Genomic DNA, 22433 nt, shown 5'->3' on the forward strand with positions numbered 1-22433 from the left:
TTAATGCGTTAACAGTTTTTTTGAGGTCTGGGACAACAGACTACAGGACAAACAAAAATCCTTCATCTACACTTGCCTTGACTTTATCTTGAAGAACTTCTTCACATTTTTAAATGAACAGTATCAAACGCCGCACACCGCAAAGGACTCTAAGGTGGCACCAACTAAAGCAAATGTATTTATGGGGGCATTCGAAGAGTTCTTTATTAATAATAGCATGGAACAAACAAGAAGATATCTGCTGTAAAAGATTCATTGATGACCTTTTCTCATATGAGTCAATTCAGATAATGTGGAATCTTTTAAGGAAATCAATTTTAATGACTGGCGGAATCTCTTTCACCTAATTATGACCTATCAGCATCGATTTCCTCGATGTGACTGTATATGTCAGAATACAATTTGCACCAAAACCTTTTTTTTTAAGAAGGTTGATGCAATTACATAAATTATAACAGTGGTCATTACGAAAAATGGCTTAAAAATATCCCACATAACCAGCTCAAAAGAATCCGGAAGAATTGAACTTTAGACAATAGAAAGATGAATAAAATTATACCTTGATATCTGCAATCCGATGCCCTACTCCAGAGAAAACCATGTGTTTCTCAATATGTAAAAAAACTGTTAATATCTATTAGTGATACAGTGATCTTTCAGACAATCTGCCTATGGGGGGGGAGGGGGAGTGTACATCTTCCCCCTATATTTTTTATTTATTTTTTATATAGCGCTAACATATTCCGCAGCGCTTTACAGGTTGCACACATTATCATCGCTGTCCCCTGATGGGGCTCACAATCTAAATTCCCTATCAGTATGTCTTTGGAATGTGGGAGGAAACCGGAGAACCCGGAGGAAACCCACGCAAACACGGAGAGAACATACAAACTCTTTTATATGATGTTGACCAATCATAAGCAGGCAGCAGCATGTAGGGAAAAGAAGAACACCCCCCTACAATAGGTCAGATTAGGTTTCTCAGTCTGAGACATGTAATGATCGACAGCCCTGCTGAGCCACGTGTGGTTATATAGTGTCGGGAGTACAGCAGCGAGGAGTGTGCTTACTTACACTTCTTCAGGTTTCATCATGGCAGGCGGTGGGGGAGGAGCAGTACAGCTAAAATTTGGATTAAAAAAAACCAAACGTACAGAGACTGAAATAGTTGCAATACGTCAACTTTATTCATTTTTCAGTTCTATGACCATTAACACAAAAAGAAGGCAATATAATGTATTAGATGAAATGAAAGAAATAACAAAATAAATGTGGAGCATCATCTGGCCAGTTAGAACGTTTTCCCCTTCCCAAAAAAATAAAGAATCTATAAATGAGGGGAACCCAAAGATACATGCACACTGCTACGTGGGACTGATCGGACAGTCCCATACTGTACCATGCAAGACAGTTATTGCTGCAAAACATCGAACACATTGTATGGCTTTGTCTGCGTCAACAGGTACATACTGTGCTATTTTGCATTACAGTTTCAGAGGTATTTCATATTGTACGCTACTGCAAGCAAAAGTTCAGTTCTTATTGCTTCCTCCATTGGAGTAGATTAGAACGACATGAATACCTGGAGGATACTACAACATACACTTTACACCATGTCCATCCATATTTACATATCCGTGTATCTGTCAGCGAGCAGTAGAAAGGCTTACATTATGCCAAGCCGTCTTACAACAGACATCAGTTATCTTACAATGAGCATGCTGTTTAAAAATAAACTCAATGATATTTATATATTTGGAATATAGAATACTAGATTTTGCTGCATCTGGTCCTTCTTCTAAGGGCATACCATTATTCTTTGTGAATTCACAGTAAAGAGTTTTGGACATGCAGGTAATATTACTAAACACGTATCTCTAACCATGCAAGGAGATAGGCAGAAAAGGATTTACAAGTATAAACTGCACTATCGGAAGAAATAAACCCCCCCATGTACGCTGCGAGATTCCAAGTTCTTGTAAAGTATAAGGTTTACCATCGAAAAGTATGAAGGTGATGACACTGTCGTAATGTAGGCTGATCAAGCTGAGGTCAGTCAGAAGCTCTAATATCGATACAAAGCTGGCAATGACCTAATGTGTATGGGCACCTTCCAGCCCTCCCGCGTAGGCATATAAAACCAAGGAACTGACAATTTTGATCTTACTTTCTCCGATCTCTTGTTGCAGTAGGAGATAAGACACTTTGGCAAAGTATATCTCCATATGTTCTCCACTGTTCCTACAGATATTAAGGTGTCCATACACCTTACATAGCGGCCAGCCGAATGCTCGTTCGGCCAAAAGCTATTTCTCTCCATTCCTCTATACATACACATGGTCAGCTGAATGTGCTTCCGATGGAGACAGTAGAATATGCCACTTCTTGACATCTTTAATTTATCTCCTGGAGAAACAAAGGTATCGGGCTTTGTAATTCAACATGACCTATTTTTCCCTCCCCTGACCTCATTATTTAGGAGAAAAGTTGGAAAGACTCCATATACACAACATGGTCGGCCAGTTCAGACAATGTTATACGTAGGATTGGGGGTCTTTTAAGGTAAATATATAGATTAGATAAAAGTAGATGTGACGGTTTTAGAACCAACCTGTGAACATGTACTTCACCGACACCACCACCCATATTTTAGGTCATTTCAGCCAAACCTGGCCATACATTTTCAGTGATGCCAAAAGAAGGAAATATCTTCTCGAAACAAGGTAAGAACGTTGCAGACCAAAGATTTTTTTCATAGAAACAAAGATTACTCCACCGACTATTGCAATAAAAATTCAAATATGGCCGACTTCTCCAGGTAATGATTACGGGTTATTGGCCGTCAAAAATTATCTTTATTTGTTGCATTCCCCCTATAATGCTCATGATGTTAGAAATCATCCATTTTCATCAACTTTATTCTATTGTGTATGAGCACCTTTATCATACTCACTTGTGGATCATATCTGATTTTAATACCTCCACTTGTCTAGCGTATTAACTTTTAGAAATCAGTATGTATATGCACCCCACTATTCTATCAATGCATGCTTTTAAGTAGTACACCATAGAGAACAGTTTCCATCAATGTTACCTACAATATGCAGATTGGAGCCAAGGAAAAGCATTTGAGGTCCACCACAGACCGTGTTAGATACACATGCAATACTACAGTATGTCATCAACACATTAAAAATGGCCTCATTGGGGGGAATTTTATCCTTTCCTCTTCTGTATTTGTGACCTGTGTGTTACATAGTATATTTGGTACACGTCCATGCTTATAATAAACTCCTACACTTTACAGATACAGTAAGACAGAGCCATATGTATCTACCACGAGTAAATAAACTAGTGCAAGAAGAACAGTTTTCAAGCTAGATACCTAGCACTAGACCAGGTATGCAGAAACTTTTATTGGATTAGGTCCTATCTGACAAGATGGAGCTCATCTGAATGTAGGTGTAAGACTCCATCTTTACATATTTGACTCTTCCATCTATTTAGAAGGCCATAACTGTGTACACCTTTATTATTCGGTGTACAAACCCAACACGTTTCTTACCCATTATGAATTGTAAGCATCACGCAAACAATTATTAGAATTACTAATCATCACAATCACAGAGTTGGCAACAGACTCTGAAGTCCTTTGGCTTTCATGCACTTAGGGAGCATATACAGCCGAGAAGACTTGTTGGCCGACCGCTCAGTCAGGTGATGGCCATCCCACTAGACTCCCACTGTGCATGGGGGCCCTCAAGTCAACCAGTCGCCAACCAAGAAAACCAGACTTCAACAAAGTCAACCAGTAAAAACCTGTCTCACCAGATCTTCCCCCCCCCCCAATGTTACATATACATTGGTGCTTGAAAGTTTGAGACCCTTTGGAATATTTTATATTTATGCCTAAATTTGACCAAAAACTAAACCAGATTTTCACACTAGCCTTAAAAAGTAAATCAAAGGAGTTAAAAACGTTAAGACTTTGTAATGGATTAAATTAGCAAAATGAACCATTACAAAATCCACAATACCAACAGTTTGAAGCGTGGCCTAAAAACGTATTTTCCTTAGATGGGTCTACCACCCCACCTCACTTATCTAACTATCCCTGTATTACCTATACAAAAATTTCTTTAAAACCAGGACCCTCGTATCATCTGTCCACACACTCTCCATGCACTTAATAGCCTTCTGTATCTGTACTTGTACACATACTGGCTGGTAACCGGTTCACGCAGCGTTATGTGAACAACCTATTTATTACATTATGGCTGGACCGTACAATGCAAGCAATTGTTACCATCCACCTTTCGTGTGTCCCCTATTTCCTCCAAAGATTGTAAGCTTGCAACCAGGGCCCTCACTCTTGGTGCCTGCTGAGTTATGTGATTATTGTTACTGTAATGTCTTTATTCTCTGTACAAGTCCCCTCTAAAATGTAAAGTGCTGCGGAATATGATAGCCCTATAGAAATAATAATTATATTATTAACCATCGCTAAAGATTGTGTACAAATGGAGGAAAGTCAAGACCACAGTTACCCTCACCAGGAGCGGTAGACCAACAAAGATCACTCCAAGAGTATGGCGTATCACAAAGGAACCCAAGTTAACCTCTAAGCAACAAAAGGCCATGTTCACGAGTCAGTCAGGAGGACACTGAACAAATACAGTGTGCAAAGAGAAAGCCACTGTTCTCTATAAAGAACATCGCTGCCTGTCTGCAGCTTGTTAAAGTAGTCAGAAGGCTACCTACCAGAACAATGTTTTGTGGGCAAATGAGACAAAAATAGAGTTTTTATGTAAATAGCACTCCCAGACATTTCATATTTTGCAAAGAGTAATATTTTTGCCTTATTTCTTCGAATTGGTTCTGTGTCTTGTGTGAAAAACATGATGGAGTAATAGGTAAAACTTTTTTGTTGAAATATGAAAAATGTTGAGCCGTTCACAAACTTTCAAGCTCCACTGTACATGCATGCTAACAGATTCACCTCCCTTGAGAACAAAAGGATCAGGCATATTGAAAATCAACATGCTCAGCTCTTATTTAGCTCAACATCTGCAGTCAGAAAGATTCAGGGCAACCCCTTACAGACGTGATGATCGACCGGACCTGTCAAAAAATAACAGGTTCGGACAGCATTCATCCGACATATATGGCCAATAAAAACAGTCATTTCACAAGACTCAATAATGGAGTATAAAGGGACTCTAAGCAACCCTGTTAAACACATGGCACATGCCTTACAAAAGGGGATTTTATCATTATTGTGGGGTTCTGCCTCAGTATGCTTCCTGTAAACTGAACGAATGCTACAGTACATGTAGGGGAAAGGTGGTCGCCTGGACCGGAAGTATGTACATCAGCATGCAGAATACACCGACGGGAACTGCAAGAAGCAATCAGATTCCCAAACAACATCAAGTATATTAAGTGCTTGTCAGAACAAAGATCCTTTATGCATTTAATGTAGGACCAGATTACTAAAAAATACTTTGATGACATACCTCCATGATACAATTGGAAATACCGTCCGTGAGGTGTGATGAAAGCCAATAACCATGCTGTAAATGGACTATCGTGAAAGAATATTTCCTGTCTATACGTATATACTTCAGATATATAGTAAAACATTAATATATCATGCACTGGGCCCTATAGTGGCACTAACGACTCGCTACCTAATACTAATGCTTTTATGGAACTATACACATATCAAAAAATGGAAGACATTGGTGATTTTGTTGTTCTCAGACAACTTGTAACATCATTTTGTCCACAAGTAGTAAAATATATAGTACATACACTAATATTGCACGTATCCCATTGTTTCATTACGACCTGTTACTATCACAGTAACCACAAAGAAGGAGAAAACAAAAAAAACCTAAAGATGTGCAAATTATTTAAATAGTGACACCTGTTCTCTTGTGTGGGGGTGTAGACGGCATTATTTGGTTTGGGGTCCTTGAATGGAGCAGTGGTGCATGTGTGACTACTGGAGGGCGTTACTCTATGGCTCCATTCACACGGGACCTTGACACCCTATTTCTTGGGTTTTCTAGTAATGAGACTTCCACCGATCATGCATTTATCAACTATCCACAGGATAGGTGATAAATGTTGTTTAGGGGTGGGAGGGGAAATGTTTAAACACTCTTCTTATTAGGGGAACAGGTTTGTGCTAACCTAGCTGAGCACAGAATGATGTAGGGACTCAGACCCGTACTGGGCTGCTTGCTGCAATTTTAGTTAAAAATGGTTCTCTCAGCGGCAGATCTTGTAGTTCTCTTTATAGCCCCCCCCCCCCCACAGTACTGATTGACAGGTTTCTGTGCACACTGTGCATAGGCAGAAAGCTGCCAATCAGCAGAGGGTGCATTGTGGGACTATGACTGGCTGGCAGCAGGCCAACTAGTCCTCTACTGATAATCACCTTTAGTGATTTTATAAAAACTAAAGCATGCAGCCCAGTAAGTGACACATTGCAGGAATGAGGGTCTCTGTCCCTACATTATGCTGCTCTCAGATTAGGTATCAAACACCTGCTGACAGATTCCCTTTAAACACGGCTCCTTGATGATAAACTGATCACTGGAAACTAAAGTGATCAGCTCAACTTTAATCTGTGAAGAAACTAGATGGCAAGTGTTAAATTTCCCTGCAGCACCTCTACAGGAGAAATGAAGTATTACACAGCTGCCATTAAAGTGAAATCACAAGCCTGGCTATAGCATAGACATGCTGGGTCATCCAAAGAGAGGGATGCTCTATGTACTTTACCGCGAGGGCTCGTCCTACACTTTACCGCGAGGGCTCGTCCTACACTTTACCGCGAGGGCTCGTCCTACACACTTTACCGCGAGGGCTCGTCCTACACTTTACCGCGAGGGCTCGTCCTACACTTCATCGTGAGGGCTCGTCCTACACTTCATTGCGAGGGCTCATCCTACACTTCATCGCGAGGGCTTGTCCTACACTTTACCGTCCTGACTCGTGGTGCAGACAGCAATACTTCTCAGAGCACCTGATCAATCTCACATGTCATAAGTGCTCATTATGTGCATCCTGTGGTCGGACACATTACAATTATGACACGGTCCCACACTCTCAATGTAATTGATACATAAACCATAGGGTAAACTATTCTGCATCTAAGCAGCACTCATTCCATCAACATTACCTCTTGAGTAGAGATCACCCCATTACGGACTCTGCAGATTTTCTGAACAGTAAAAGGGTCGGACTCCACCAGTCAATGTGTATTAAAAAAAACCAACCCTTACATTTGGTGGAAAACCTGAGAATTAAGCAAACTCAACATTATTGCGTTTATTGCAAAGTCTGCGCCGTACGCACATCAGTTCCCGGTTGGCTTACCTGGCACTACGATTGAGGTAATCTATGGACTTCCTCATGGAAAACTTTTGCATTTTTCCTATAAATTCATTGCTATTCGTTAATTGCTACAGAAATAAATGAGGTGCGGATAACGGAAGGAGCAATGAATGGTTAACATCGTGATCCAGCCTAAGATCCTCAGTGCAGTGCTAAGTGAATGCGAGAAGCCAGAAATGTCCCAGAATCAAGACATACTGTACATCACCCCCCCCCCCAAAAAAAAAGTCAACTTTGGTCTTCTATGTACAGCTCTGAATGGATCGGTACGAGCGAAGGGAAAAGTGGACGTTGTGAACAGTTCATAGCCATCCACGTCCGAGCTCGGCTGCCTGTCTTCACGGAGGGGACCCGATAATCAGCGAGCTGTATACATGTGTATCACAAGGCTCCGTTCTCTTCATTATTCTCGACCTCCGTAGTGGGCACTAGGATTAGGAATGTGAATCTGTAGGGCATCCGTTCTCATAGGAAGGAGGAGTTGACATGAAAACAATCTATTAGTACTGAAGACATCTCCGCACCGCTCTGGCATACACCTGTACATAGTGAAGGTATGGAAGGTGGCCGGGGAGTTAGCGAGGCGGAAGCTCGACACGAATAGATGTGACTTCTCTCTAGGACAGACCTAATGGATGCAGCACTGGAGACAGGTTACACTTATATGCTGAGAAGGTGCCACTCATTCTTTGTTGTATCGCTCATCAGCCAAACCTAGAGAGAGAAAAAAAAGAAAGGTCAAATGTATTGTGCACCAACATACACATGCCAGACTTGCCCAGTAGGAGACTCCCACACAACAGCCGACTATGGTACTGGAAGGAGTGTAGGAATACCCTACTGCCCGGTCTGGAGAGATGCCCATGCAATGCCCGGCAAGTATTGTGCACAGGTCCTATTCTAATTATTGGGATCTATGCATGATGTGACCCGAGCATACGGTGATTGCCTCAGCAACTGTACCACTCCACATACAATGGTGTCTCTCCACACTGTACTGGAGGGTAAGCCTACACCGCCCGTTTAGGAGTGGAACCCCAAATTACTGATTCATGAAGAACCCTGAAGAAGGAAATTAAAGGTCTTATCCAAAGGATAGATGACAACTTGTTGATTGGTGGCGGTCCGACTACTGGTACCCACTCCGATCGGCAAAAATGTGACATTTGTTGCATGTTTAACCTGTGACCAATTTATTCCCCTTTCTAAGCAGCTCCAGAGGGAATAAATGGAGAAGCTGTTGGCATCCCACCATGCCATGCCATCTTGTAACAACCCCGGTCTGACAATGAGCAACATATGTCCTATTCCCATGGATAGGCAATAACTCATTTTAACTGGACAACCCCTTTAACGAAATCGCGCCTGTAGATTTGCCAGAATTTTTTTTTTTTTTTAAAGTGATCAACTCCAAAAGCACACATACATACACGACCACTTTTGCATTTCTTCCAGTAATACAAAACAAAAATCCCCCTTTTATACTCCAATGGAAATAATGCCACAGACATGTCCCCATTGATATGCATTGCCATTCTATTCCAGTGCATGATCGTGTACATAATAGATTACTGGACTCCAGATCACATCTGCCTCTTATTATACACAAAGGTGCATTTAGTCTGACTGATAATCATGAACAAGCGCCCATAACGTTCCTTCTATGCCTGATGTCGGCAGCGTATCACTCAGTGTAAACAGAAAATGTGCCACCGACATGATGCCTGCTGTATGGCCACAGAACAATTGTAATAATGATTGTTCTGTCCCCATAAGGTCTGGATCAGCTGTGTGAACAGGCGCCAAATGACTTGTAGGTACACTGTGTGCAGAATTATTAGGCAAGTTGTATTTTGATCACATGATACTTTTTATACATGTTACTCCAAGCTGTTCAGGCTTGAGAGCCAACTACCAATTAAGTAAATCAGGTGATGTGCATCTCTGTAATGAGGAGGGGTGTTGTCTAATGAAATCAAAACCCTATATAAGGTGTGCTTAATTATTAGGCAACTTCCTTTCCTTTGGCAAAATGGGTCAGAAGAGAGATTTGACAGGCTCTGAAAAGTCCAAAATTGTGAGATGTCTTGCAGAGGGATGCAGCAGTCTTGAAATTGCCAAACTTTTGAAGCGTGATCACCTAACAATCAAGCGTTTCATGGCAAATAGCCAACAGGGTCGCAAGAAGCGTCTTGGGCAAAAAAGGCGCAAAATAACTGCCCATGAATTGAGGAAAATCAAGAGTGAAGCTGCCAAGATGCCATTTGCCACCAGTTTTGCCATATTTCAGAGCTGCAACGTTACTGGAGTAACAAAAAGCACAAGGTGTGCAATACTCAGGGACATGGCCAAGGTAAGGAAGGCTGAAAAACGACCACCATTGAACAAGAAACATAAGATAAAACATCAAGACTGGGCCAAGAAATAACTTAAGACTGAATTTTCAAAGGTTTTATGGACTGGTGAAATGAGAGTGAGTCTTGATGGGCCAGATGGATGGGCCAGAGGCTGGATCAATAAAGGGCAGAGAGCTCCACTCCGACTCAGACGCCAGCAAGGTGGAGGTGGGGTACTAGTATGGGCTGGTATCATCAAAGATGATCTTGTGGGACCTTTTCGTGTTGAGGATGGAGTGAAGCTCAACTCCCAGACCTACTGTCAGTTTCTGGAAGACAACTTCTTCAAGCATTAGTACAGGAAGAAGTTGGTATCGTTCACGAAAAACATGATTTTCATGCAGGACAATGCTCCATCACATGCCTCCAACTACTCCACAGCGTGGCTGGCCAGTAAAGGTCTCACAGAAGAAAAAATAATGACATGGCCCCCTTGTTCACCTGATCTGAACCCCATAGAGAACCTGTGGTCCCTCATAAAATGTGAGATCTACAGGGAGGGAAATCAGTACACCTCTCGGAACAGTGTCTGGGAGGCTGTGGTGGCTGCTACACGCAATGTTGATGGTAAACAGATCAAGCAACTGACAATCTATGGATGGAAGGCTGCTGAGTGTCATCATAAAGAAAGGGGGCTATATTGGTCACTCATTTTGGGGGGTTTTGTTTTTGCATGTCAGAAATGTTTATTTCTAAATTTTGTGCAGTTATATTGGTTTACCTGGTGAAAATAAACAAGTGAGATGGGAATATATTTGGTTTTTATTAAGTTGCCTAATAATTCTGCACAGTAATAGTTACCTGCACAAACAGATATCCTCCTAAGATAGCCAAATCTAAAAAAACAAAAAAAAAAAAAACAGTCCAACTTCCAAAAATATTAAGCTTTGAAATTTATGAGCCTTTTGGGTTGATTGAGAACATAGTTGTTGATCAATAATAAGAATAATCCTCTAAAATACAACTTGCCTAATAATTCTGCACGCAGTGTAGTTCATTGGTGATCATTTAGGAGTACAAATCTGCCCATCTAAATGTTCCATTACTAGTGGCCTCCAACACGTAGCTCTCAAGTGGCGACTGATTACAAGACATATTGGGCTATAAATCTATATGGACTGGCAGGCTCAGCTAAAGACAGTCTGATTTATCCCAGCCAAACCAGCATAGTGCCAGCTCACACACTTAAAGGTGTGTGAAAAAATGAATAGTTTTTTTGTTTGTTTTTTTTAATCCTCCATACAATTCCAGAGATGAGTAATTTTTTTATTTTATTTAGTGCTCACTTTTATAGTCTGTACAAGGGGTGTGGCTGTTAATTATGCAGAACATTAAAAAGACCCGCCCCAGAGGATCCTGTGAGCCAAGTCCCTTTCATAAACTCCGTAAAAAACAGCAGTAAATAAAAATGTCCATATTTCCAGAACTATATGGCGGATTTAAAAAAGAAAAAAATAGCATAATACTCAGGGAAACGTCCAGATAGCATTGCTGGACAATCTTTCTTGGTCTTACAGCGCCAAGTACCATCTTTCTCTAGCAGCTTTCTGTAGAAGGGAACATACGATGTGTTCTGGAAGGCCTACTAAATAAAAACCAGAAATTTGCAGACTTTCGAGCATCTTGTGGGACTGTAAGTAATGACTGTGCTCCAGAATGGGGGGCTAAATGTTCCTACATGATGGAGGTCCTTAACCGCTTAACCCTAGTAGCTTTTTTCTGTTTTGCATTTTTGTTTTTCACTCCCCTTCTTCCCAGAGCCATAACTTTTTTATTTTTCCGTCAATATGGCCATGTGAGGGCTTATTTTTTGCAGTATGAGTTGTACTTTTGAAGGACATCATTGGTTTTAGCATGTCGTGTACTAGAAAACGAGAAAAAAAAATTCCAAATGCGGTGAAATTGCAAAACAAAGTGTAATCCCACACTTGTTTTTTGTTTGGCTTTTTTGCTAGGTTCACTAAATGCTGAAACTGACCTACCATTATGATTCTCCAGGTCATTATGAGTTCATAGACACCAAACACGTCTAGGTTCTTTTTTATCTAAGTGGTGAAAAAAATTCCAAACGTTGCTTAAAAAAAATGTAAAAAAAAAAATTGCGCAATTTTCAGTTACCCGTAGCGTCTCCATTTTTCGTTATCTGGGGTTGGGTGATGGCTTATTTTTTTTTTTTTTTTTTTTTTTTAATTCTTTATTTGTAAACAACCGAGATCAAAAATACAGGAATAAAATAGTCAAACAGTTGGTTGTTAAAGTTTTTGAACTTTTTGTAACATATAGGTAGGGGGAGGGAGAGAAAGGGAGGGGAGGTAGGTAGGTATGGGAGGGGGGTGAAGTAGAGGGGAAAAAACAGGGAACAACATAATACATTCTGGATACATAAATGTCTCAGAAGCGCCAGCAGGAACCGTACCTAAAGTTAGTGTTAAGAGGTCAAAAAAGAATTATGATGATTAAATTCAAAAACAGCATATCAAAATAAGATACATCAAACATTTGTGGGGGAACTTTGGAATTCTTTCCAGGATAACCAGGGCGAGGGCTTATTTTTTGCGCGCTGAGCTGCTGTTTTTAATGATACCATTTTGGTGCAGATACATTCTTTTGATCGCCTGTTACTACATTTTAATGCAATGTCGCGGCGACCAAAAAAAACGTAATTCTGGTGTTTTTACTTTTTTTCTCGCTACGCTGTTTAGCAATCAGGTTAATCTTCTTTTATTGATAGATTCTGAACTCGGCGATACCAAGTATGTGTAGGTTTGATTTTTATTTTATTGTTTTATTTTGAATGGGGAGAAAGGGGGGAGATTTAAACTTTTTTATTTTTTTCATATTATTAAAAAACATTTTTTTTTTATTTTAGCATGCTTCAATAGCCTTCATGGGAGGCTAGAAGCTGCCATAACTCGATCGGCTCTGCTACATAGAGGAAATGCTCAGATCGCCTCTATGTAGTGGAATTACAGCATTGCCACAGCAATCTGGCATCAACAACCACAGAGGCCTCTGGTTGTCATGCCGACGCACTGATGACCCCCGATCATGTGACGGGGGTCACTGGTGCGCGCACTTCCAGCCGGATGCGCTTGTTAAATGCCGCTGTCAAAGAGTTTGACAGCGGCATTTAACTAGTTAATAGGCGCGGGCGGATCGCGATTCCGCCCACGCATATTGCGGGCACATGACAGCTGTTCAAAACAGCTGACATGTCTCAGCTTTGGTGCGGGCTCACGGCCGGAGCCCACACAAAGCGGGGGGTTCTGCCATCGGACATACTATTTCGTCCGATAGCAGAAAGGGGTTAACTAGGCTTCTGCCCTACCATCAGCTGTAGAATATCACAATCACAGGCTTACAACATGGTGTATTTCAGCATAGCAACATAACCAGAAGCAAATACAAGGCATTCACACAAGAAGCTTACTTCTGCCCATCTTGACTGGACCTTCAATCATTTTGCAACCACTATGGATCAGAAGCCGCAAGGACAGTGTACCTTCTCCTTCCTAATTGCTAGTGCGCTCCTTAGACTTTGCAAGCGAGTAAAGTTCTTATATGTTGTGCCTAAAAGAGAACAAAAAAATCATCATGTATCTGTCATTTGTGTCTATAACTCATGTTAATAACTGTCTCCATGGCAACAAATAAAAAACAAACCCATTCCAATCTACACCCCCCGCCCCATGGGTGTATGCCGCTGCCACTATGCACAAAAAAAATGTATCTCCTCCCCAGCTCCCCAGCAGTGTACACCCCAACGACTGGCAACATGTTAATCAGTTAGTGAGAAAGCAGTAGGAGAAGCAACATGTAAAGGAAAAACACAAAAATACCAAAAATCAAACTGTAACAATACAAAACAGTTAATACAGCTGTTAAACATGGGAGGGTGCTGTGTCACACAATGAAGGCTTCGAGAAACAGATTTTAAGCAACCAAAAATCCTATTTTCTCTATCACTTTAACTCCATTCAAGTTGGAGAACTAGCCACTGCCGCTTGCAAGATTCTCCTACCTAGGCTGGATCTGCCGAGGCGCAGGTATGGACCTTGTAGAACTTGGCGAACGTGTTGATGAAGGACTAGGTCGCCGCTTTGCAAAGCTGTCGAGTGGATGCCCGATGGCGTATGTACCAGGAGGCACCCACTACTTGGGTAGAGAGGGCCTTGAGCTCAGGGGGGCACGGGGAGGTGCACTGTCCTTAATCAGATACACTTCCAAGATTGTAGTTCGGATCCAGACAACAACTGTAGCCTTGGAATCCAGAAAGCCTCTACGAGTTCCCTCAGGGATAACAAAGAGAATCCGTATTCTGGAAAGGGGAAGTCCTGGCAAGGTAAACGCGAATTGCCCTGACCAGGCCGAACCTGTTCATTGAAAGCTACAGAGGTCAAGCTGGAGATGGACAAAAAAAAAAGAGAGAAGACAATGTCCATACAGAGATGAAAGGCGGACGCTACCTTGGGAAGAAAAAAAAGGTATAGGCGCAAAACGATCTTATCCTGGTGCAGAATAAGGAAGGGTGAGCGATATGAAAGCCACCAATTCTGAAACCCGCCTGATGGAAGTGATGGCCACGAGAAACACCACTTTTCAAGAAAGGAGAGTTAGAGCGACTTCTCTGAGTGGTTCAACTCCTGAGAACCTCCAGAACAAGACTGAGGTCCCAGGGAACTACTGGCTGTCAACAGGGATAAGCCACTGCCTGTAACCAGGGTATCGCCTGAGCATCAATGCCAACCGCGAGATGATCGCAGGACCTGGAGACGAACTGCGGGACCTTTTTGTTCATCCAGGACGCCATGAGATCCACGTCCGGAGTGCCCCACTGTAAACAAATCTGATGGAAGACGTCCTGATGCAGAGAATATTCTGCCGACGCAAGACCATCGTGACTGAGAAAGTTGGCAGCACAACTGTCTAAGCCAGGAATGTGCACTGACTAAAATTGCTGGAACCTTGTTCTCTGCCCAGAGAAGGATCTTGGAAACCCTGGTCACGGCCAGAGGATTCAGAGTTCAACCTTGGTGGTTGACATATGCCTCCGCCGTGGCGTTGTTTGTCTGAACTTGAACTGGTAGGCCCCTGAGAAGATCCTGCCAATGCAGAACAATGGCCCTAGTCTTGAGAATGTTGATTGGTAATGAGGCAAGACCCTGGGAACGGTTACCCAGGTCAAAACGCAGAGTGACGAACTGAAAGTGGTTCTGCCATATTGCGAAATGTAGGAATCTCTGGTGACTCGGAAAAAAGAAAAAAAAAATATTGGGAGATAGACATCTTGGATATCCACCAAATACAGTAAACTTCTGCAATTCCATGGAAGCCCTTACTGAACGAAGGCATTCCTTCCTGAAATATTGTAGATGGATCATCTTGTTCAGTAACTTGAGATCCAGGATGGGTCAAGCTGAGCCGTCCTTCTTTGTAACTACAAAGAGGTTTAACTAAAAACCTGTAATAAAATGTTCCTGAGGAGGGACAGGAACAATGATGCCTGTTCAGGAGGTTGGGAAAAAACACGGAGCCAGAGAGGGATCCCTTGGGGGGAAAACGATCTTGGTTGCAAAATTAATTCTATTTTGTATCAAGACGATACCACCTCTCTAACTCAGGCATCCTCGTCAGAAGTGAGCCAAGTGTCCATGAATAACAGGAGACGACTGCCCACCCAGAGAATCTCCCAGGTAAGCGTCATGCGGAGGAGAATCAGCTAGGCCTGCTTATGGAGGATCTGCCTTGTGCATTACGTGGACTAAAGGAGTGTATTGGTTTGAAAGAGGGCCTTCCCACTTCCTGTCTGCATGCTGCCTCTCCTGGTGGAAAGAATCTTCCAAACACGTTAAGCGCCGAAAAGGACGATAGGGACAACATTTTTGTTTAGGGGGAAGGTGCCAAGGTTTGCCCTGAGAAAGAAGAGAACTTTTCCTTCCTGTAGTCTCCATTATGATCTGGTCCAGCCTGGTTCCAAACAGGCGTAATCCCTGGAAGGGAAGATTGGTCAGAGACTTCTTGGAAGTCCACCTGCCACGCCTTTAACCATATGGTTCTGCGAATGGCTACTATATCACTGGACACTTGAGCTGCACAGAACGGGTCATCCACTACATATTTTCCCGCTTGAAATATGGTCCGCTTGGTCAGCTAACTTGTCAGACGTGGCTCCCACAAGGATGCCTTACTTAGCCCATGCAGACATAGACTTTGACACCCACGTGGTTGCAAAGGCAGGGCATTAGGTGAAACCTGACTTGGCAAACGACTCCATGAGTCTGTCATCGGGGTCCTTGATTGATGCTCTGTGTGTAAGGAGAAGGACTGTGTTGCTGGATAACATGGAGACTGGAGAGTCCACAGGCGGTGAAAAAGTCCAAATTTTATTAAGATCTGAGACGAAGGGATACAGGATACCGAGCCGCTTCCCTCTCTGGAAGCATTCTGGTCTGGCTTTCCGGTTCTCTGGTGAGTACCCCCTCAAATTCCTCTAAAGACTCTAGGAGTTTGTCTTGTCCATCTGAAGGACACTGCCTGTTCTGTGGGCTCCGTTAGAGTATCATGGATATTAAAAGTCTGGTTGACTGCCACAATAAGACTCAACCATGGCCTGGTCATGACCAGGTCAGCTTCGGAAGCCAAATCCAAATCCATCTCGGCTGGCATGTCTGGGGAGGAAGCTGCACACCAAAAGGGGCCGGGGGTGGGTGGACTGGCAGGGATCGAGAGGAGGATTTGGAGCGACTTTCCTGACTAGCCCTCTTACAACTCATACTGGGAACCGGATACTAAAATGAAGATCCTTTTGTAGGTGTGCATCTGCACAGGGAAAGAGATGGAGGGAGGACCTGTGGAAAAAAAGGTTCCTCTCCAACCTTGAAGATGTCTCTGAAGCACAAACAGACGTCCAAAATTCACGGGATTGCGAGACGTTTGTACTTCCTGACGATGTCTGTTTTCTGGTAAGCGAACCGGTAGGAATGGAAGGCCAGGACCATCCTTTGGATCACCTGAACACATCTTGTGTTAGTAGCTAGGGTCCTGCTGGACAGACAGATGAGGATACAAGGTGTGAGTCCACACCATACTCTCTGTCTCCACGTGGGACTACAGTTTCCCTCCAAGAGATAGATGAGAAGTACCTTTTAAAAAATAAAAGATAGATCATGACTAAAAAACGCCGAAAATCAAGGTACATATGGGTCTACTGAAAGACCCATGTCCACCTCCTACTCACATTAAGCTAAACTGGTTAACTTGGTGCCAGTCGTGGGTATATACAGCTGGGGGAGGAGCTAATTTTTTGTGCAGTGTCAGCCTCCTAGCGTCAGCGTCATACACCCTGGTTTCCTGTATCCCCCAATGAAGCGATAGAGAAATATAAATTGGGTGTAATTGTGATTTTCCTGTGACCTAACCCCGGGGTATAACCTATAACCTGCCAGGATCCACTTCTTTTCTTTGGTTAACCGGCCCCTAGTGTGCCGTCATTGCACATGTGATGTCGTGCATGGCCAGCTAATGAAAAGTAGAGCCATGGATGTCTTCAGATAAGAGGCGATACTCCAGCTCCCGTGCAGCGGCCACAGACCACTGTCATGGCCGATGAGAGCGATTCGATTCCCACCAACTCCAGTAATAACCAGTATACCAGTATAAGTCCCACTGAAAGCTGCAAGTCCTCGACTGCGTGGAGTTGAGTGTCCATACAAGCACTATGCTTGGCTGTCGAAGAGAAAAAATTAAAATCCCTATCTCCACAGCATGGAGTAAGAACCTGCAATCTATTCTGTCACCCTCACATGACCCCTTTCCAGCGGACCTACTCTTTTGGAAACAGGTAACTAAGGAAAATCCTAATCGCTAGCAAATATGAGGCCAGGATTAGCTGGTCCCACAAGAATGAACAGGAGTGTGGAGAAGGGCAGATTTACGACCAGGTAGAGATAAGAGCTAAAGACAAAACGTAAAATTCCTTTGTGTACTTTATTGAAGTTATGAAGTGAGTTTTTTGCTTTTATTTAAACAACAATGATATAAAAGATAGGAAAGTTATATTTTCAGAAACTGGATGAAATGTCGAACTCAAAGCATGGATTTACGACACTGGGCAATGGCCGGCATGCCGCCAAATGGATATCGGCCAGATAGGAGACATGGCATAGATATTGTCATCTACCTCTGAACAGATTAAATTCTGATAGGAAAGATGACCGTAGTGTCTTTCACATGGCAACTTAAGGAGCAAAGATATCGTAAAAGCAGAGAATCTCATTTTTTTTTTAAACACTAAGGCTATGTGCCCAGCCCATGTTGCGGATTTCTGTGCGGATTTTTCCACTCAGTTTTTTAAAAATCCGCAGGTAAAACACCCTGCGTTTTACCTGCGGATTACTCGCGGATTTCCAGCGTTTTTTGTGCGGATTTCACCTGCGTTTTAACACCTGCGGATTAGCAGGTGTAAAACGCTGCAAAATCTGCACAAAGAATTGACATGCTACGGAAAATAAACCGCACCATGTGCACTGCGGACTTGGTTTTCCATAGGTTTACATGGTACTGTAAACCGGATGGAAAACTGCTGCGAATCCGCACCGGCCAATCCGTGGTGGATCCGCAGGCAAATCCGCTACGTGTGCACATACCCTAAGACACATCCTATAGGTCTCTGAAGTCCAGCCCTGTTATAAGTAAACAGAGGGGCGGCATGTGGGTGTAACTTGTGCTAATAAGCCAATAATGATCCTTGTTCAATGACAGGATGATACATTGCTGTATAGGTTTGATCCACATAACCTTTTTCACTGGGAGTTCTTCCCTCCATTAATCTGTGCCATGTCCGTGACCAGGTTTAGTGACTTTCATTATTCCTTTTTATCTTATTGTATATATTATATTGTTTTGTCACTTTTGCAAAATCTTTTGTATACATATTTTTTCATAAACACTGCCCATCTTTCTGGATTAAACATAAAATACAATAGCTCTGATCCTCTTGATCTGTAAGCCGCACCCCTGAAACCATACACTACCTGTAAATGGTGGTCCTTCGGCCTGTATAAACGATTGATGGGACAGCAAGTAGTTACTTAGTTATTGCGGAGCTGGCAGTGACCATACTGGGGTATATAGATATATTGTATGTTCTGGAATCGGAGGTGTATATATCACACTCTCACTGGGAGTTCCCCAATAACCGGCCTAGCAGTGGAAGCAGCCACAGCCTCATCCATCATTCGTCAGACATGCTGGAATTTTGCTGTTTTAATTCATAGTAACATAGTTATTAAGGTTGAGGGAAGACTTTAAGTCCATCTAGTTCAACCCATAGCCTAACCTAACATGCCCTAACATGTTGATCCAGAGGAAGGCAAAAAAAAAACCCCATGTGGCAAAGAGTAAGCGCCACATTGGGGAAAAAAATTCCTTCCCGACCCCACATACGGCAATCAGACTAGTTCCCTGGATCAACGCCCTATCAAGGAATCTAGTATATACATATATAACCTGTAACATTATACTTTTCCAGAAAGGCATCCAGTCCTCTCTTAAATTTAAGTAATGAATCACTCATTACATCATACGGCAGAGAGTTCCATAGTCTCACTGCTCTTACAGTAAAGAATCCGTGTCTGTTATTATGCTTAAACCTTCTTTCCTCCAGACGTAGAGGATGCCCCCTTGTTCCTGTCACCTGTCTATGATTAAAAAGATCATCAGAAAGGTCTTTGTACTGTCCCCTCATATATTTATACATTAAAATAAGATCACCCCTTAGTCTTCGTTTTTCCAAACTAAATAGCCCCAAGTGTAATAACCTATCTTGGTATTGCAGACCCCCCAGTCCTCTAATAACCTTGGTCGCTCTTCTCTGCACCCGCTCCAGTTCAGCTATGTCTTTCTTATACACCGGAGACCAGAACTGTGCACAGTATTCTAAGTGTGGTCGAACTAGTGACTTGTATAGAGGTAAAATTATGTTCTCCTCATGAGCATCTATGCCTCTTTTAATACATCCCATTATTTTATTTGCCTTTGTAGCAGCTGCCTGACACTGGCCACTGAATATGAGTTTGTCATCCACCCATACACCCAGGTCTTTTTCATTGACGGTTTTGCCCAGAGTTTTAGAATTAAGCACATAGTTATACATCTTATTACTTCTACCCAAGTGCATGACCTTACATTTATCCCCATTAAAGCTCATTTGCCATTTATCAGCCCAAGCTTCTAGTTTACATAAATCATCCTGTAATATAAAATTGTCCTCCTCTGTATTGATTACCCTGCAGAGTTTAGTGTCATCTGCAAATATTGAAATTCTACTCGGAATGCCCCCTACAAGGTCATTAATAAATATGTTAAAAAGAAGAGGGCCCAATACTGACCCCTGTGGTACCCCACTGCTAACCGCGACCCAGTCTGAGTGTGCTCCATTAATAACCACCCTTTGTTTCCTATCCCTGAGCCAGCCTCAACCCACTTACACATATTTTCCCCTATTCCTAATATTCTCATTTTATGTAACAACCTTTTGTGTGGCACCGTATCAAAAGCTTTTGAAAAGTCCATATACACTACATCTACTGGGTTCCCTTGGTCCAGTCCGGAACTTACCTCTTCATAGAGGCTGATCAAATTAGTCTGACATGAACGGTCCCTAGTAAACCCGTGCTGATACTGGGTCATGAGGTTATTCCTCTTCAGATACTCCAGTATAGCATCCCTTAGAATGCCCTCCAGGATTTTACCCACAGTAGAGGTTAAGCTTACTGGCCTATAATTTCCGAGTTCAGTTTTTGTCCCCTTTTTGAATATTGGCACCACATTTGCTATACGCCAGTCCTGTGGTACAGACCCTGTTATTATGGAGAATTCTTCCTTTCAAAAAACAGAACTCATTGCAAATTGATGCGGTGAGGCAAGAGCCGGTGATCTCCGTTGTGTGTTGTAAACAGAAGCCAAGTGTGAACAAAGCCTGAACACTGCAAACTGAATTAATTCTGCAAAATGTACAGAATCCTCAGGATGCAGATGTGGACAGAGCTATTGAAAGAAGTTTAACCTAAAAAAGTATGGATGTATAGGCGCTGTTACCCTGAGTAAATAGACACCTCTCTTGTAGACATCGGCCCTACAATAACTGAGAAATCCGACATTGCAGGTATATGCAAATTAGCTGTAAGTGCATTGGGGGGTGTCAAAGCACTTACAGCCCTCCAGCCCTTGTTCCCTGCTTCCTACGTTTGATTGACAGGTAAGTCCAGATCTTACTGCCCATACACTGTCATTGCAGGCGCGACATCTTGGAGAGGGGCGGCAGATGACAGGAGAAACAAGGAGCTAGGGGTGGAGAGCTGGAAGTGCTTTGACACGCCCCAAATGCACTTACAGCTAATTTACATAAAACGTAAACACCGGATTTCTGAGTAATGGCGGGACGGATTTTTACAGCAGAGATACGATTACTTGGTCTAACGTCGCCTTTAAGGGGCTTCTGAGGGTTTAAGATATTGATGGCCACTATGGTTTGCTGCATGGCAGTCAGCAGGGATTATGATCCTCCAGGATAAAGCGCGTTCATTGCCCCATCAGACCGTCCATATCTAGCCCAAACGTCATCAGCTCCACTATAATGGGGTCCGAGGACTTCTACTGAGTGCAATGATTTGGTGGGGGATAGCAGAGCGTGCACAATATGCTATGGACGCTCCTGCTGTGCACTGTGTGGCCACTAACCTGGCGCCGGGTGCAGAGCCGGCCTCTGTGAGGCACCGCCGCCCTCTGTGAGGCACCGCCGCCGATCAGATGGTGCAGGCGCTCTCCCCCGTCACTCGTCCGAGCAGCCATGTTTCCAGCGACATTGCGGTACCCGCCGCGGCCAGCCCGCACTGCACCGCCGGCCGTACACCGGACTATGGCTGCTGCTCTGCGAACAACCGAGCCCGCGGCGGGCAGACGCGCTACATGGCTGCCGCAGGACACGCAGCTCCGCTCAGGCTGCGGCGCTACCAGTCCCCCGCCTCCCGCCGCCAAAGTCACATTGTATGCGGCATCGTATCCCGGCGGAAGTGTGGGGGCGCCGTCATCAGGGTCACTGCGGAAATCAGGGGCGGCCTCACAGCGGCGGCGGCCGGGTCACCCTGCCCATACTTACCGCACCAGTGTGCACACACCGCATGTATGTGATGGCTAGGGACTCGAGCGCACTGTACGTATATATAGGAGGTACTCACTGTATATACAAACGTATGTATCACTGGGGAGAACACTACTATATAGGTATAGGAGGTACTCTGTATATATGACTAGGGGAGGGCACTACGTATATAGGAGGTACTCACTGTATATACATATGTATGTATGTATCACTGGGGAGAACACATATGTATCACTAGCGGAGGACTCTACTATATAGGAGGTACTCTGTATATATCACTAGGGGAGGGCACTATACGTATATAGGAGGTACTGTATATACATATGTATCACTAGGGGAGAACACTGTATATAGATGGTACTCACTGTATATACATATGTATCACTAGGGGAGGGCACTATACGTATATAGGAGGTACTCACTGTATATGCACATGTATCACTAGGGGAGAACACTATGTATAAAGATGG

At 43.1% G+C, this 22433-nt stretch overlaps 1 long non-coding RNA gene across 1 annotated transcript; it reads right to left on the minus strand.

The window, feature by feature from the left end:
• Positions 1–1165: 1165 nt before the first annotated feature.
• On the minus strand, positions 1166–21889 carry LOC143772218 (uncharacterized). Its single transcript, XR_013215103.1, has 3 exons — positions 21543–21889; positions 13234–13373; positions 1166–8121 (listed from the first exon to the last, which is right to left on the minus strand). It is a non-coding gene; the product is annotated as an uncharacterized LOC143772218 (long non-coding RNA).
• Positions 21890–22433: the final 544 nt, after the last annotated feature.

The sequence above is a fragment of the Ranitomeya variabilis genome, chromosome 1 (assembly GCF_051348905.1).
Source record: "Ranitomeya variabilis isolate aRanVar5 chromosome 1, aRanVar5.hap1, whole genome shotgun sequence".
In the NCBI taxonomy this organism is placed as follows: Eukaryota; Metazoa; Chordata; class Amphibia; order Anura; family Dendrobatidae; genus Ranitomeya; species Ranitomeya variabilis.